Genomic DNA, 13,091 nt, shown 5'->3' on the forward strand with positions numbered 1-13,091 from the left:
TATTTAAGTCGGCATTGTGCCCTTTGTATTAAATTCGGATGCAATTTCTGTGCTTCATTGTTAATAAGAATGTCCAAGGGATACAGTAAACCTGTAGTGAAGCATTGGAATCTAAATCTGGACTCACAGGAGAGGTTCAAAGCATAGAAAGTTAGAGTGTCAGTCCTCTTGTACTTAAGTCGGCATTGGGCCTTTTGTATTAAATTCGGATGCAATTTCTGTGTTTCATCGTCAATAAGAAGGTTCAAGGGATACAGTAAACCTTAAGTGAAGCATCGGAATCTAAAACTGGACACACAGGAGATTCTCAAATTATAGAAAGTTGGAGAGTCAGTCCTCTTGTACTTAAGTCGGCAATGTGCATTTTGTATTAAATTAGGATGCAATTTCTGTGTTTCATCGTCAATAACAAGCTCTAAGGGATACAGTAAACCTGAAGTGAGGCATCGGAATCTAAAACTGAACTCACAGGAGAGGTTGAAAACATAGAAAGTTAGAGTGTCAGTCCTCTTGTACTTAAGTCGGCATTGTGCCTTTTCTATTAAATTCCGATGCAATTTCTGTGTTTCATCGTCAATAAGAAGGTCCAAGGGAGACAGTAAACCTGAACTGAAGTATCGGAATCTAAAACTGAACTCACAGGAGAGGTTCAAACCATAGAAACTTAGGGTGTCAGTCCTCTTGTACTTAAGTCGGCATTGTGCCTTTTGTATTAAATTCGGCTGCAATTTCTGTGTTTCAACGTCAATAAGAAGGTCCAAGGGATACAGTAAACCAGTAGTGAAGCATCGGAATCTAAAACTGGACTTACAGGAGAGGTTCAATTCATAGAAAGTTAGAGTGTCAGTCCTCTTGTACTTAAGTCGGCATTGGGCCTTTTGTATTAAATTCGGATGCAATTTCTGTGTTTCATCGTCAATGAGAAGGTCCAAGGGATACAGTAAACCTGAAGTGAAGCATCGGAATCTAAAACTGGACTCACAGGAGATTTTCAAATCACAGAAAGTTGGAGAGTCAGTCCTCTTGTACTTAAGTCGGCAATGTGCATTTTGTATTAAATTAGGATGCAATTTCTGTGTTTCATCGTCAATAAGAAGCTCCATGGGATACAGTAAACCTGAGGTGAGGCAACGGAATCTACAACTGGACTCACAGGAGAGGTTCAAATCATAGAACCTTAGCATCTCAGTCCTCTTGTACTTAAGTCGGCATTGTGCCTTTTATATTAAATTCGGATGCAACTTCTGTGTTTCATCGTCAATAAGAGGGTCCAAGGGATACAGTAAACCTGACGTGGAGCATCGAAATCTAAAACTGGAATAACAGGAGAGGTTCGAATCATAGAAAGTTAGAGTGTCAGTCCACTTGTACTTAAGTCGGCATTGTGACTTTTTTATTAAATTCGGATGCAATTCCTGTGTTTCATCGACAATAAGAAGGTCTAAGGGATACAGTAAACCTGAAGTGAAGCATCAGAATCTAAAACAGGACTCACGGGAGAGGTCAAATCATAGAAATTTACAGTGTCAGTCCTCTTGTACTTAAGTCGGCATTGTGCCTTTTGTATTAAATTCGGATGCAATTTCTGTGTTTCATCGTCAATAAGAGGGTCCAAGGGATACAGTAAACCTGACGTGGAGCATCGGAATCTAAAACTGGACTAACAGGACAGGTTCAAATCATAGAAAGTTATAGTGTCAGTCCTCTTGTACTTAAGTCAGCATTGTGCCTTTTCTATTAAAATCGGATGAAATTTCTGTGTTTCATCGTCAATAAGAAGGTCCAAGGGAGACAGTAAACCTGAAGTGAAGTATCGGAATCTAAAACTGGATTCACTGGAGAGGTTCAAAACATAGAAAGTTAGGGTGTCAGTCCTCTTGTACTTAAGTCGGCATTGTGCCTTTTGTATTAAATTCGGATGCAATTTCTGTGTTTCATCGTCAATAAGAAGGTCCAATGGATACAGTAATCATTAAGTGAAGCATCTGAATCTAAAACTGGACTCACAGGAGAGGTTCAAATCATAGAAAGTTAGAGTGTCAATCCTCTTGTACATAAGTCGGCATTGTGCCTTTTGTATTAAATTCAGATGCAATGTCTGTGTTTCATTGTCAATAAGAAGGTCCAAGAGAAACAGTAAACCTGAAGTGAAGCATTGGAATCTAAAACTGGACTCACAGGAGAGGTTCAAATCGTAGAAAGTTAGAGTGTCAGTCCTCTTGTGCTTAAGTCGGCATTGTGCCTCTTGAATTGAATTCTGGTGCAATTTCTGTGTTTCATCGTCAATAAGAAAGTCCAAGGTATACAGTAAACCTGAAGTGAAGTATCGTAATCTAAAACTGGACTCACAGGTGAGGTTCAATTCATAGGAAGTTAGAGTGTCAGTCCTCTTGTACTTAAGTAGGCATTGTGATTTTTCTATTAAATTCGGATGCAATTTCATTGTTTCATCGTCAATAAGAAGGTCAAAGGGAGACAGTAAACCTGAAGTGAAGTATCGGAATCTAAAACTGGACTCACAGGAGTGGTTCAAATCATAGAAACTTAGCGTGTCAGTCCTCTTGTACTTAAGTCGTCATTGTGCCTTTTGTATTAAATTAGATTCAATTTCTGTGTTTCATCGTCAATAAGAAGGTCCAAGGGATACAGTAAACCAGTAGTGATGCATCGGAATCTGAAACTGGACTCACAGGAGAGGTTCAAATCATAGAATGTTAGAGTGTCAGTCCTCTTGTACTTAAGTCGGCATTGGGCCTTTTGTATTAAATTCGGATACCATTTCTGTGTTTCATCGTCAATAAGAAGGTCCAAGGGATACAGTAAACCTGAAGTGAAGCATCGGAATCTAAAACTTGACTCACAGGAGATTTTCAAATCATAGAAAGTTGGAGAGTCAGTCCTCTTGTACTTAAGTCGGGAATGTGCCTTTTGGATTAAATTAGGATGCAATTTCTGTGTTTCATCGTCAATAAGAAGCTCCAAGGGATACAGTAAACCTGAAGTGAAGCATCGGAATCTTAAACTGGACTCACAGGAGAGGTTCAAATCATAGAACCTTAGAGTGTCAGTCCTCTTGTACTTAAGTCGGCATTGTGCCTTTTGTATTAAATTCGGATGCAATTTCTGTGTTTCATCGTCAATAAGAGGGTCCAAGGGATACAGTAAACCTGACGTGGAGCATCGGAATCTAAAACTGGACTAACAGGACAGGTTCAAATCATAGAAAGTTATAGTGTCAGTCCTCTTGTACTTAAGTCGGCATTGTGCCTTTTCTATTAAAATCGGATGCAATTTCTGTGTTTCATCGTCAATAAGAAGGTCCAAGGGAGACAGTAAACCTGAAGTGAAGTATCGGAATCTAAAACTGGACTCACAGGAGAGGTTCAAATCATAGAAAGTTAGAGTGTCAATCCTCGTGTACATAAGTCGGCATTGTGCCTTTTGTATTAAATTCAGATGCAATGTCTGTGTTTCATTGTCAATAAGAAGGTCCAAGAGAAACAGTAAACCTGAAGTGAAGCATTGGAATCTAAAACTGGACTCACAGGAGAGGTTCAAATCGTAGAAAGTTAGAGTGTCAGTCCTCTTGTGCTTAAGTCGGCATTGTGCCTCTTGAATTGAATTCTGGTGCAATTTCTGTGTTTCATCGTCAATAAGAAAGTCCAAGGTATACAGTAAACCTGAAGTGAAGCAACGGAATCTAAAACTGGACTCACAGGTGAGGTTCAATTCATAGGAAGTTAGAGTGTCAGTCCTCTTGTACTTAAGTAGGCATTGTGATTTTTCTATTAAATCCGGATGCAATTTCATTGTTTCATCGTCAATAAGAAGGTCCAAGGGAGACAGTAAACCTGAAGTGAAGTATCGGAATCTAAAACTGGACTCACAGGAGTCGTTCAAATCATAGAAACTTAGCGTGTCAGTCCTCTTGTACTTAAGTCGTCATTGTGCCTTTTGTATTAAATTACATTCAATTTCTGTGTTTCATCGTCAATAAGAAGGTCCAAGGGATACAGTAAACCAGTAGTGATGCATCGGAATCTGAAACTGGACTCAAAGGAGAGGTTCAAATCATAGAATGTTAGAGTGTCAGTCCTCTTGTACTTAAGTCGGCATTGTGCCTTTTGTATTAAATTCGGATGCAATTTCTGTGTTTCATCGTCAATAAGAGGGTCCAAGGGATACAGTAAACCTGACGTGGAGCATCGGAAACTAAAACTGGACTAACAGGAGAGGTTCAAATCATAGAAAGTTATAGTGTCAGTCCTCTTGTACTTTAGTCGGCATTGTGCCTTTTCTATTAAAATCGGATGCAATTTCTGTGTTTCATCGTCAATAAGAAGGTCCAAGGGAGACAGTAAACCTGAAGTGAAGTATCGGAATCTAAAAGTGGATTCACTGGAGAGGTTCAAACCATAGAAAGTTAGGGTGTCAGTCCCCTTGTACTTAAGTCGGCATTGTGCCTTTTGTATTAAATTCGGATGCAATTTCTGTGTTTCATCGTCAATAAGAAGGTCCAATGGATACAGTAAACATTAAGTGAAGCATCTGAATCTAAAACTGGACTCACAGGAGAGGTTCAAATCATAGACAGTTAGAGTGTCAATCCTCTTGTACATAAGTCGGCATTGTGCCTTTTGTATTAAATTCAAAATGCAATGTCTGTGTTTCATTGTCAATATTAAGGTCCAAGAGAAACAGTAAACCTGAAGTGAAGCATTGGAATCTAAAACTGGACTCACAGGAGAGGTTCAAATCATAGAAAGTTAGAGTGTCAGTCCTCTTGTGCTTAAGTCGGCATTGTGCCTTTTGAATTGAATTCTGGTGCAATTTCTGTGTTTCATCGTCAATAAGAAGGTCCAAGGGATACAGTAAACCTGAAGTGAAGCATCGGAATCTAAAACTGGACTCACAGGAGAGGTTCAAATAATAGAAAATTAGAGTGTCAATCCTCTTGTACTTAAGTCGGCATTGTGCCTTTTGTATTAAATTCGGATGCAATGTCTGTGTTTCATTGTCAATAAGAAGGTCCAAGGGAAACAGTAAACCTGAAGTGAAGCATCGGAATCTAAAACTGGACTCACAGGAGATGTTCAAATCATAGAAATTTAGAGTGTCAATCCTCTTGCACTTAAGTCGGCATTGTGCCTTTTGTATTAGATTCGGGTGCAATGTCAGTGTTTCATTGTCAATAAGAAGGTCCAAGGGAAACAGTAAACCTGAAGAGAAGCATCGGAATCTAAAACTGGACTCACAGGAGAGGTTGAAATCATAGAAAGTTAGTGTGTCAATCCTCTTGTGCTTAAGACGCCATTGTGCCTTTTGTATTGAATTCGGGTGAAATTTCTGAGTTTCATCGTCAATAAGAAGGTCCAAGGGATACAGTAAACCTGATGTGAAGCATCGGAATCTAAAACTGGACTCACAGGAGAGGTTCAAATCATAGAAAGTTAGAGTGTCAGTCCTCTTGTACTTAAGTCGTCATTGTGCCTTTTGTATTAAATTAGATTCAATTTCTGTGTTTCATCGTCAATAAGAAGGTCCAAGGGATACAGTAAACCAGTAGTGAAGCATCGGAATCTGAAACTGGACTCACAGGAGAGGTTCAAATCATAGAAAGTTAGAGTGTCAGTCCTCTTGTACTTAAGTCGGAATTGGGCCTTTTGTATTAAATTCGAATGCCATTTCTGTGTATCATCGTCAATAAGGAGGTCCAAGGGATACAGTAAACCTGAAGTGAAGCATCTTAATCTATAACTGGACTCACAGGAGATTTTCAAATCATAGAAATTTTGAGAGTCAGGCCTCTTGTACTTAAGTTGGCAATGTGCCTTTTGTATTAAATTAGGATGCAATTTCTGTGTTTCATCGTCAATAAGAAGCTCCAAGGGATACAGTAAACCTGAAGTGAAGCATCGGAATCTAAAACTGGACTCACAGGAGAGGTTCAAATCATAGAACCTTAGAGTGTCAGTCCTCTTGTACTTAAGTCGGCATTGTGCCTTTTGTATTTAATTCGGATGCAATTTCTGTGTTTCATGGTCAATTAGAAAGTCCAAGGTATACAGTAAACCTGAAGTGAAGCATCGGAATCTAAAACTGGACTCACAGGAGAGGTTCAAATCATAGAAAGTTAGAGTGTCAGTCCTCTTGTACTTAAGTAGGCATTGCGATTTTTCTATTAAATTCGGATGCAATTTCATTGTTTCATCGTCAATAAGAAGGTCCAAGGGATACAGTAAACCTGACGTGGAGCATCGGAATCTAACACTGGACTCACAGGAGATTTTCAAATCATAGAAAGTTGGAGAGTCAGTCCTCTTGTACCTAAGTCGGCAATGTGCATTTTGTATTAAATTAGGATGCAATTTCTGTGTTTCATCGTCAATAAGAAGCTCCAAGGTATACAGTAAACCTGAAGTGAAGCATCGGACTCTAAAACAGGACTCACAGGAGAGGTCAAATCATAGAAAGTTACAGTGTCAGTCCTCTTGTACTTAAGTCGGCATTTTGCCTTTTGTATTAAATTCGGTTGCAATTTCTGTGTTTCATGGTCAATTAGAAAGTCCAAGGTATACAGTAAACCTGAAGTGAAGCATCGGAATCTAAAACTGGACTCACAGGAGAGGTTCAAATCATAGAAAGTTAGAGTGTCAGTCCTCTTGTACTTAAGTAGGCATTGCGATATTTCTATTAAATTCGGATGCAATTTCATTGTTTTATCGTCAATAAGAAGGTCCAAGGGAGACAGTAAACCTGAAGTGAAGTATTGGAATCTAAAACTGGACTAACAGGAGAGGTTCAAACCATTGAAAGTTAGAGTGTCAGTCCCTTTGTACTTAAGTCGGCATTGTTACTTTTGTATTAAATTAGATGCAATTACTGTGTTCCATCGTCAATAAGAAGGTCCAAGGGATACAGTAAACCAGTAGAGAAGCATCGGAATCTGAAACTGGACTCACAGGATAGGTTCAAATCATAGAAAGTTAGAGTGTCATTCCTCTTGTACTTAAGTCGTCATTATGCCTTTTGTATTAAATTAGATTCAATTTCTGTGTTTCATCGTCACTAAGGAGGTCCAAGGGATACAGTAAACCAGTAGTGAAGCATCGGAATGTGAAACTGGACTCACAGGAGAGGATCAAATCATAGAAAGTTAGAGTGTCAGTCCTCTTGTGCTTAAGTCGGCATGTGCCTTTTGAATTGAATTCGGGTGTAATTTCTGTGTTTCATCGTCAATTAGAAGGTCCAAGGGATACAGTAAACCTGAAGTGAAGCATCGGAATCTAAAACTGGACTCACAGGAGAGGTTCAAATAATAGAAAATTAGAGTGTCAATCCTCTTGTCCTTAAGTCGGCATTGTGCCATTTGTATTAAATTCGGATGCAATGTCTGTGTTTCATTGTCAATAAGAAGGTCCAAGGGAAACAGTAAACCTGAAGTGAAGCATCGGAATCTAAAACTGGACTCACAGGAGAGGTTCAAATCATAGAAAGTTAGAGTGTCAGTCCTCTTGTACTTAAGTCGGCGTTGTGCCTTTTGTATTAAATTCGGATGCAATGTCAGTGTTTCACAGTCAATAAGAAGGTCCAAGGGAAACAGTAAACCTGAAGTGAAGCATCGGAATCTAAAACTGGACTCAAAGGAGAGGTTCAATTCATAGAAAGTTAGAGTGTCAGTCCTCTTGTGCTTAAGTCGGCATTGTGCCTTTTGTATTGAATTCGGGTGCAATTTCTGTGTTTCATCGTCAATAAGAAGGTCCAAGGGATACAGTAGACCTGAAGTGAAGCATCGGAATCTAAAACTGGACTCACAGGAGAGGTTCAAATCATAGAAAGTTAGAGTGTCATTCCTCTTGTACTTAAGTCGTCATTGTGCCTTTTGTATTAAATTAGATTCAATTTCTGTGTTTCATCGTCACTAAGGAGGTCCAAGGGATACAGTAAACCAGTAGTGAAGCATCGGAATGTGAAACTGGACTCACAGGAGAGGATCAAATCATAGAAAGTTAGAGTGTCAGTTCTCTTGTACTTAAGTCGGCATTGGGCCTTTTGTATTAAATTCGGATGCCACTTCTGTGTTTCATCGTCAATAAGAAGGTCCAAGTGATACAGTAAACCTGAAGTGAAGCATCTTAATCTAAAACTGGACTCACAGAAGATTTTCAAATCATAGAAAGTTGGAGAGTCAGTCCTCTTGTACTTAAGTCGGCAATGTGCCTTTTGTATTAAATTATGATGCAATTTCTGTGTTTCATCGTCAATAAGAAGGTCCAAGGGATACAGTAAACCGGAAGTGAAGCATCGGAATCTAAAAGTGGACTCACAGGAGAGGTTCAAATAATAGAAAATTAGAGTGTCAATCCTCTTGTACTTAAGTCGGCATTGTGCCTTTTGTATTAAATTCGGATGCAATGTCTGTGTTTCATTGTCAATAAGAAGGTCCAAGGGAAACAGTAAACCAGAAGTGAAGCATCGGAATCTAAAACTGGACTCACAGGAGAGGTTCAAATCATAGAAAGTTAGAGTGTCAGTCCTCTTGTACTTAAGTCGGCATTGTGCCTTTTGTATTAAATTAGATTCAATTTCTGTGTTTCATCGTCAATAAGAAGGTCCAAGGGATACAGTAAACCAGTAGTGAAGCATCGGAATCTGAAACTGGACTCACAGGAGAGGTTCAAATCATAGAAAGTTAGAGTGTCAGTCCTCTTGTACTTAAGTCGGAATTGGGCCTTTTGTATTAAATTCGAATGCCATTTCTGTGTATCATCGTCAATATGAAGGTCCAAGGGATACAGTAAATCTGAAGTGAAGCATCTTAATCTAACACTGGACTCACAGGAGATTTTCAAATCATACAAAGTTGGAGAGTCAGACCTCTTGTACTTAAGTCGGCAATGTGTCTTTTGTATTAAATTAGGATGCAAATTCTGTGTTTCATCGTCAATAAGAAGCTCCAAGGGATACAGTAAACCTGAAGTGAAGCATCGGAATCTAAAACTGGACTCACAGGAGAGGTTCAAATCATAGAACCTTATAGTGTCAGTCCTCTTGTACTTAAGTCGGCATTGTGCCTTTTGTATTTAATTCGTATGCAATTTCTGTGTTTCATCGTCAATAAGAGGGTCCAAGGGATACAGTAACCCTGACGTGGAGCATCGGAATCTAAAACTGGACTAACAGGAGAGGTTCAAATCATAGAAAGTTAGAGTGTCTGTCCACTTGTACTTAAGTCGGCATTGTGCCTTTTCTATTAAATTCGGATGCAATTTCTGTGTTTCATCGTCAATAAGAAGGTCCAAGGGAGACAGTAAACCTGAAGTGAAGCATCGGAATCTAAAACTGGACTCACAGGAGATTTTCAAATCATAGAAATTTGGAGAGTCAGTCCTCTTGTACCTAAGTCGGCAATGTGGATTTTGTATTAAATTAGGATGCAATTTCTGTGTTTCATCGTCAATAAGAAGCTCCAAGGTATACAGTAAACCTGAAGTGAAGCATCGGAATCTAAAACAGGACTCACAGGAGAGGTCAAATCATAGAAAGTTACAGTGTCAGTCCTCTTGTACTTAAGTCGGCATTTTGCCTTTTGTATTAAATTCGGATGCAATTTCTGTGTTTCATGGTCAATTAGAAAGTCCAAGGTATACAGTAAACCTGATGTGAAGCATCGGAATCTAAAACTGGACTCACAGGAGAGGTTCAAATCATAGAAAGTTAGAGTGTCAGTCCTGTTGTACTTAAGTAGGCATTACGATTTTTCTATTAAATTCGGATGCAATTTCATTGTTTCATCGTCAATAAGAAGGTCCAAGGGAGACAGTAAACCTGAAGTGAAGTATCGGAATCTAAAACTGGACTAACAGGAGAGGTTCAAACCATAGAAAGTTAGAGTGTCAGTCTCTTTGTACTTGAGTCGGCATTGTAACTTTTGTATTAAATTAGATGCAATTACTGTGTTTCATCGTCAATAAGAAGGTCCAAGCGATACAGTAAACCAGTAGTGAAGCATCGGAATCTGAAACTGGTCTCACAGGATAGGTTCAAATCATAGAATGTTAGAGTGTCAGTCGTCCTGTACTTAAGTCGGCATTGGGCCTTTTGTATTAAATTCGGATACCATTTCTGTGTTTCATCGTCGATAGGAAGGTCCAAGGGATACAGTAAACCTGACGTGGAGCATCGGAATCTAAAACTGGACTAACAGGAGAGGTTCAAATCATAGAAAGTTAGAGTGTCAGTCCTCTTGTACTTAAGTCGGACATCCTATTAAATTCGGATGCAATTTCTGAGTTTCATCGTCAATAAGAAGGTCCAAGGGATACAGAAATCCTGAAGTGAAGTATCGGAATCCAAAACTGGATTCACAGGAGAGGTTCAAACCGTAGAAAGGTAGGGTGTCAGTCCTCTTGTACTTAAGTCGGCATTGTGCCTTTTGTATTATATTCGGATGCAATTTCTGTGTTTCATCGTCAGTAAGAAGGTCCAATGGATACAGTACACATTAAGTGAAGCATCTGAATCTAAAACTGGACTCACAGGAGAGGTTCAAATCATAGAAAGTTAGAGTGTCAATCCTCTTGTACATAAGTCGGCACTGTGCCTTTTGTATTAAATTCAGATGCAAAGTCTGTGTTTCATTGTCAATAAGAAGGTCCAAGGGAAACAGTAAACCTACAGTGAAGCATCGGAATCTAAAACTGGACTCACAGGAGAGGTTCAAATCATAGAATGTTAGAGTGTCAGTCCTCTTGTGCTTAAGTCGGCATGTGCCTTTTGAATTGAATTCGGGTGTAATTTCTGTGTTTCATCGTCAATAAGAAGGTAAAAGGGATACAGTAAACCTGAAGTGAAGCATCGGAATCTAAAAGTGGACTCACAGGAGAGGTTGAAATAATAGAAAATTAGAGTGTCAATCCTCTTGTCCTTAAGTCGGCATTGTGCCTTTTGTATTAAATTCGGATGCAATGTCTGTGTTTCATTGTCAATAAGAAGGTCCAAGGGAAACAGTAAACCTGAAGTGAAGCATCGGAATCTAAAACTGGACTCACAGGAGAGGTTCAAATCATAGAAAGTTAGAGTGTCAGTCCTCTTGTACTTAAGTCGGCGTTGTGCCTTTTGTATTAAATTCGGATGCAATGTCAGTGTTTCACAGTCAATAAGAAGGTCCAAGGGAAACAGTAAACCTGAAGTGAAGCATCGGAATCTAAAACTGGACTCTCAGGAGAGGTTCAAATCATAGAAAGTTAGAGTGTCAGTCCTCTTGTGCTTAAGTCGGCATTGTGCCTTTTGTATTGAATTCAGGTGCAATTTCTGTGTTTCATCGTCAATAAGAAGGTCCAAGCGATACAGTAGACCTGAAGTGAAGCACCGGAATCTAAAACTGGACTCACAGGAGAGGTTCAAATCATAGAAAGTTAGAGTGTCATTCCTCTTGTACTTAAGTCGTCATTGTGCCTTTTGTATTAAATTAGATTCAATTTCTGTGTTTCAACGTCACTAAGAAGGTCCAAGGGATACAGTAAACCAGTAGTGAAGCATCGGAATGTGAAACTGGACTCACAGGAGAGGTTCAAATCATAGAAAGTTAGAGTGTCAGTCCTCTTGTACTTAAGTCGGCATTGGGCCTTTTGTATTAAATTCGGATGCCATTTCTGTGTTTCATCGTCCATAAGAAGGTCCAAGAGATACAGTAAACCTGAAGTGAAGCATCTTAATCTAAAACTGGACTCACAGAAGATTTTCAAATCATAGAAAGTTGGAGAGTCAGTCCTCTTGTACTTAAGTCGGCAATGTGCCTTTTGTATTAAATTAGGATGCAATTTCTGTGTTTCATCGTCAATAAGAAGGTCCAAGGGATACAGTAAACCTGAAGTGAAACATCGGAATCTAAAAGTGGACTCACAGGAGAGGTTCAAATAATAGAAAATTAGAGTGTCAATCCTCTTGTACTTAAGTCGGCATTGTGCCTTTTGTATTAAATTTGGATGCAATGTCTGTGTTTCATTGTCAATAAGAAGGTCCAAGGAAAACAGTAAACCTGAAGTTAAGCATCGGAATCTAAAACTGGACTCACAGGAGAGGTTCAAATCATAGAAAGTTAGAGTGTCAGTCCTCTTGTACTTAAGTCGGCATTGTGCCTTTTGTATTAAATTCGGATGCAATTTCTGTGTTTCATCGTCAATAAGAAGGTCCAAGGGTACAGTAAACCTGAAGTGAAGCATCGGAATCTAAAACTGGACCCACAGGAGATGTTCAAATCATAGAAAGTTAGAGTGTCAATCCTCTTGCACTTAAGTCGGCATTGTGCCTTTTGTATTAAATTCGGATGCAATGTCAGTGTTTCATTGTCAATAAGAAGGTCCAAGGGAAACAGTAAACCTGAAGTAAAGCATCGGAATCTAAAACTGGACTCACAGGAGAGGTTCAAATAATAGAAAATTAGAGTGTCAATCCTCTTGTACTTAAGTCGGCATTGTGCCTTTTGTATTAAATTCGGATGCAATGTCTGTGTTTCATTGTCAATAAGAAGGTCCAAGGGATACAGTAAACCTGAAGTGAAGCATTGGAATCCAAAACAGGACTCACAGGAGAGGTTCAAATCAAAGAACCTTAGAATGTCAGTCCTCTTGTACTTAAGTCGGCATTGTGCCTTTTGTATTAAATTCGGATGGAATTTCTGTGTTCCATCGTCAATAAGAGGGTCCAAGGGATACAGTAAACCTGACATGGAGCATCGGAATCTAAAACTGGACTAACAGGAGAGGTTCAAATCATAGAAAGTTAGAGTGTCAGTCCTCTTGTACTTAAGTCGGACTTCCTATTAAATTCGGATGCAATTTCTGAGTTTCATCGTCAATAAGAAGGTCCAAGGGAGACAGTAACCCTGAAGTGAAGTATCGGAATCTAAAACTGGACTCACAGGAGAGGTTCAAACCATAGAAAGTTAGAGTGGCAGTCCCTTTTTACTTAAGTCGGCATTGTAACTTTTGTATTAAATTAGATGCAATTACTGTGTTTCATCGTCAATAAGAAGGTCCAAGCGACACAGTAAACCAGTAGTGAAGCATCGGAATCTGAAACTGGTCTCA

This window comes from Schistocerca serialis, chromosome 11, assembly GCF_023864345.2.
Source record: "Schistocerca serialis cubense isolate TAMUIC-IGC-003099 chromosome 11, iqSchSeri2.2, whole genome shotgun sequence".
Taxonomy (NCBI): domain Eukaryota; kingdom Metazoa; phylum Arthropoda; class Insecta; order Orthoptera; family Acrididae; genus Schistocerca; species Schistocerca serialis.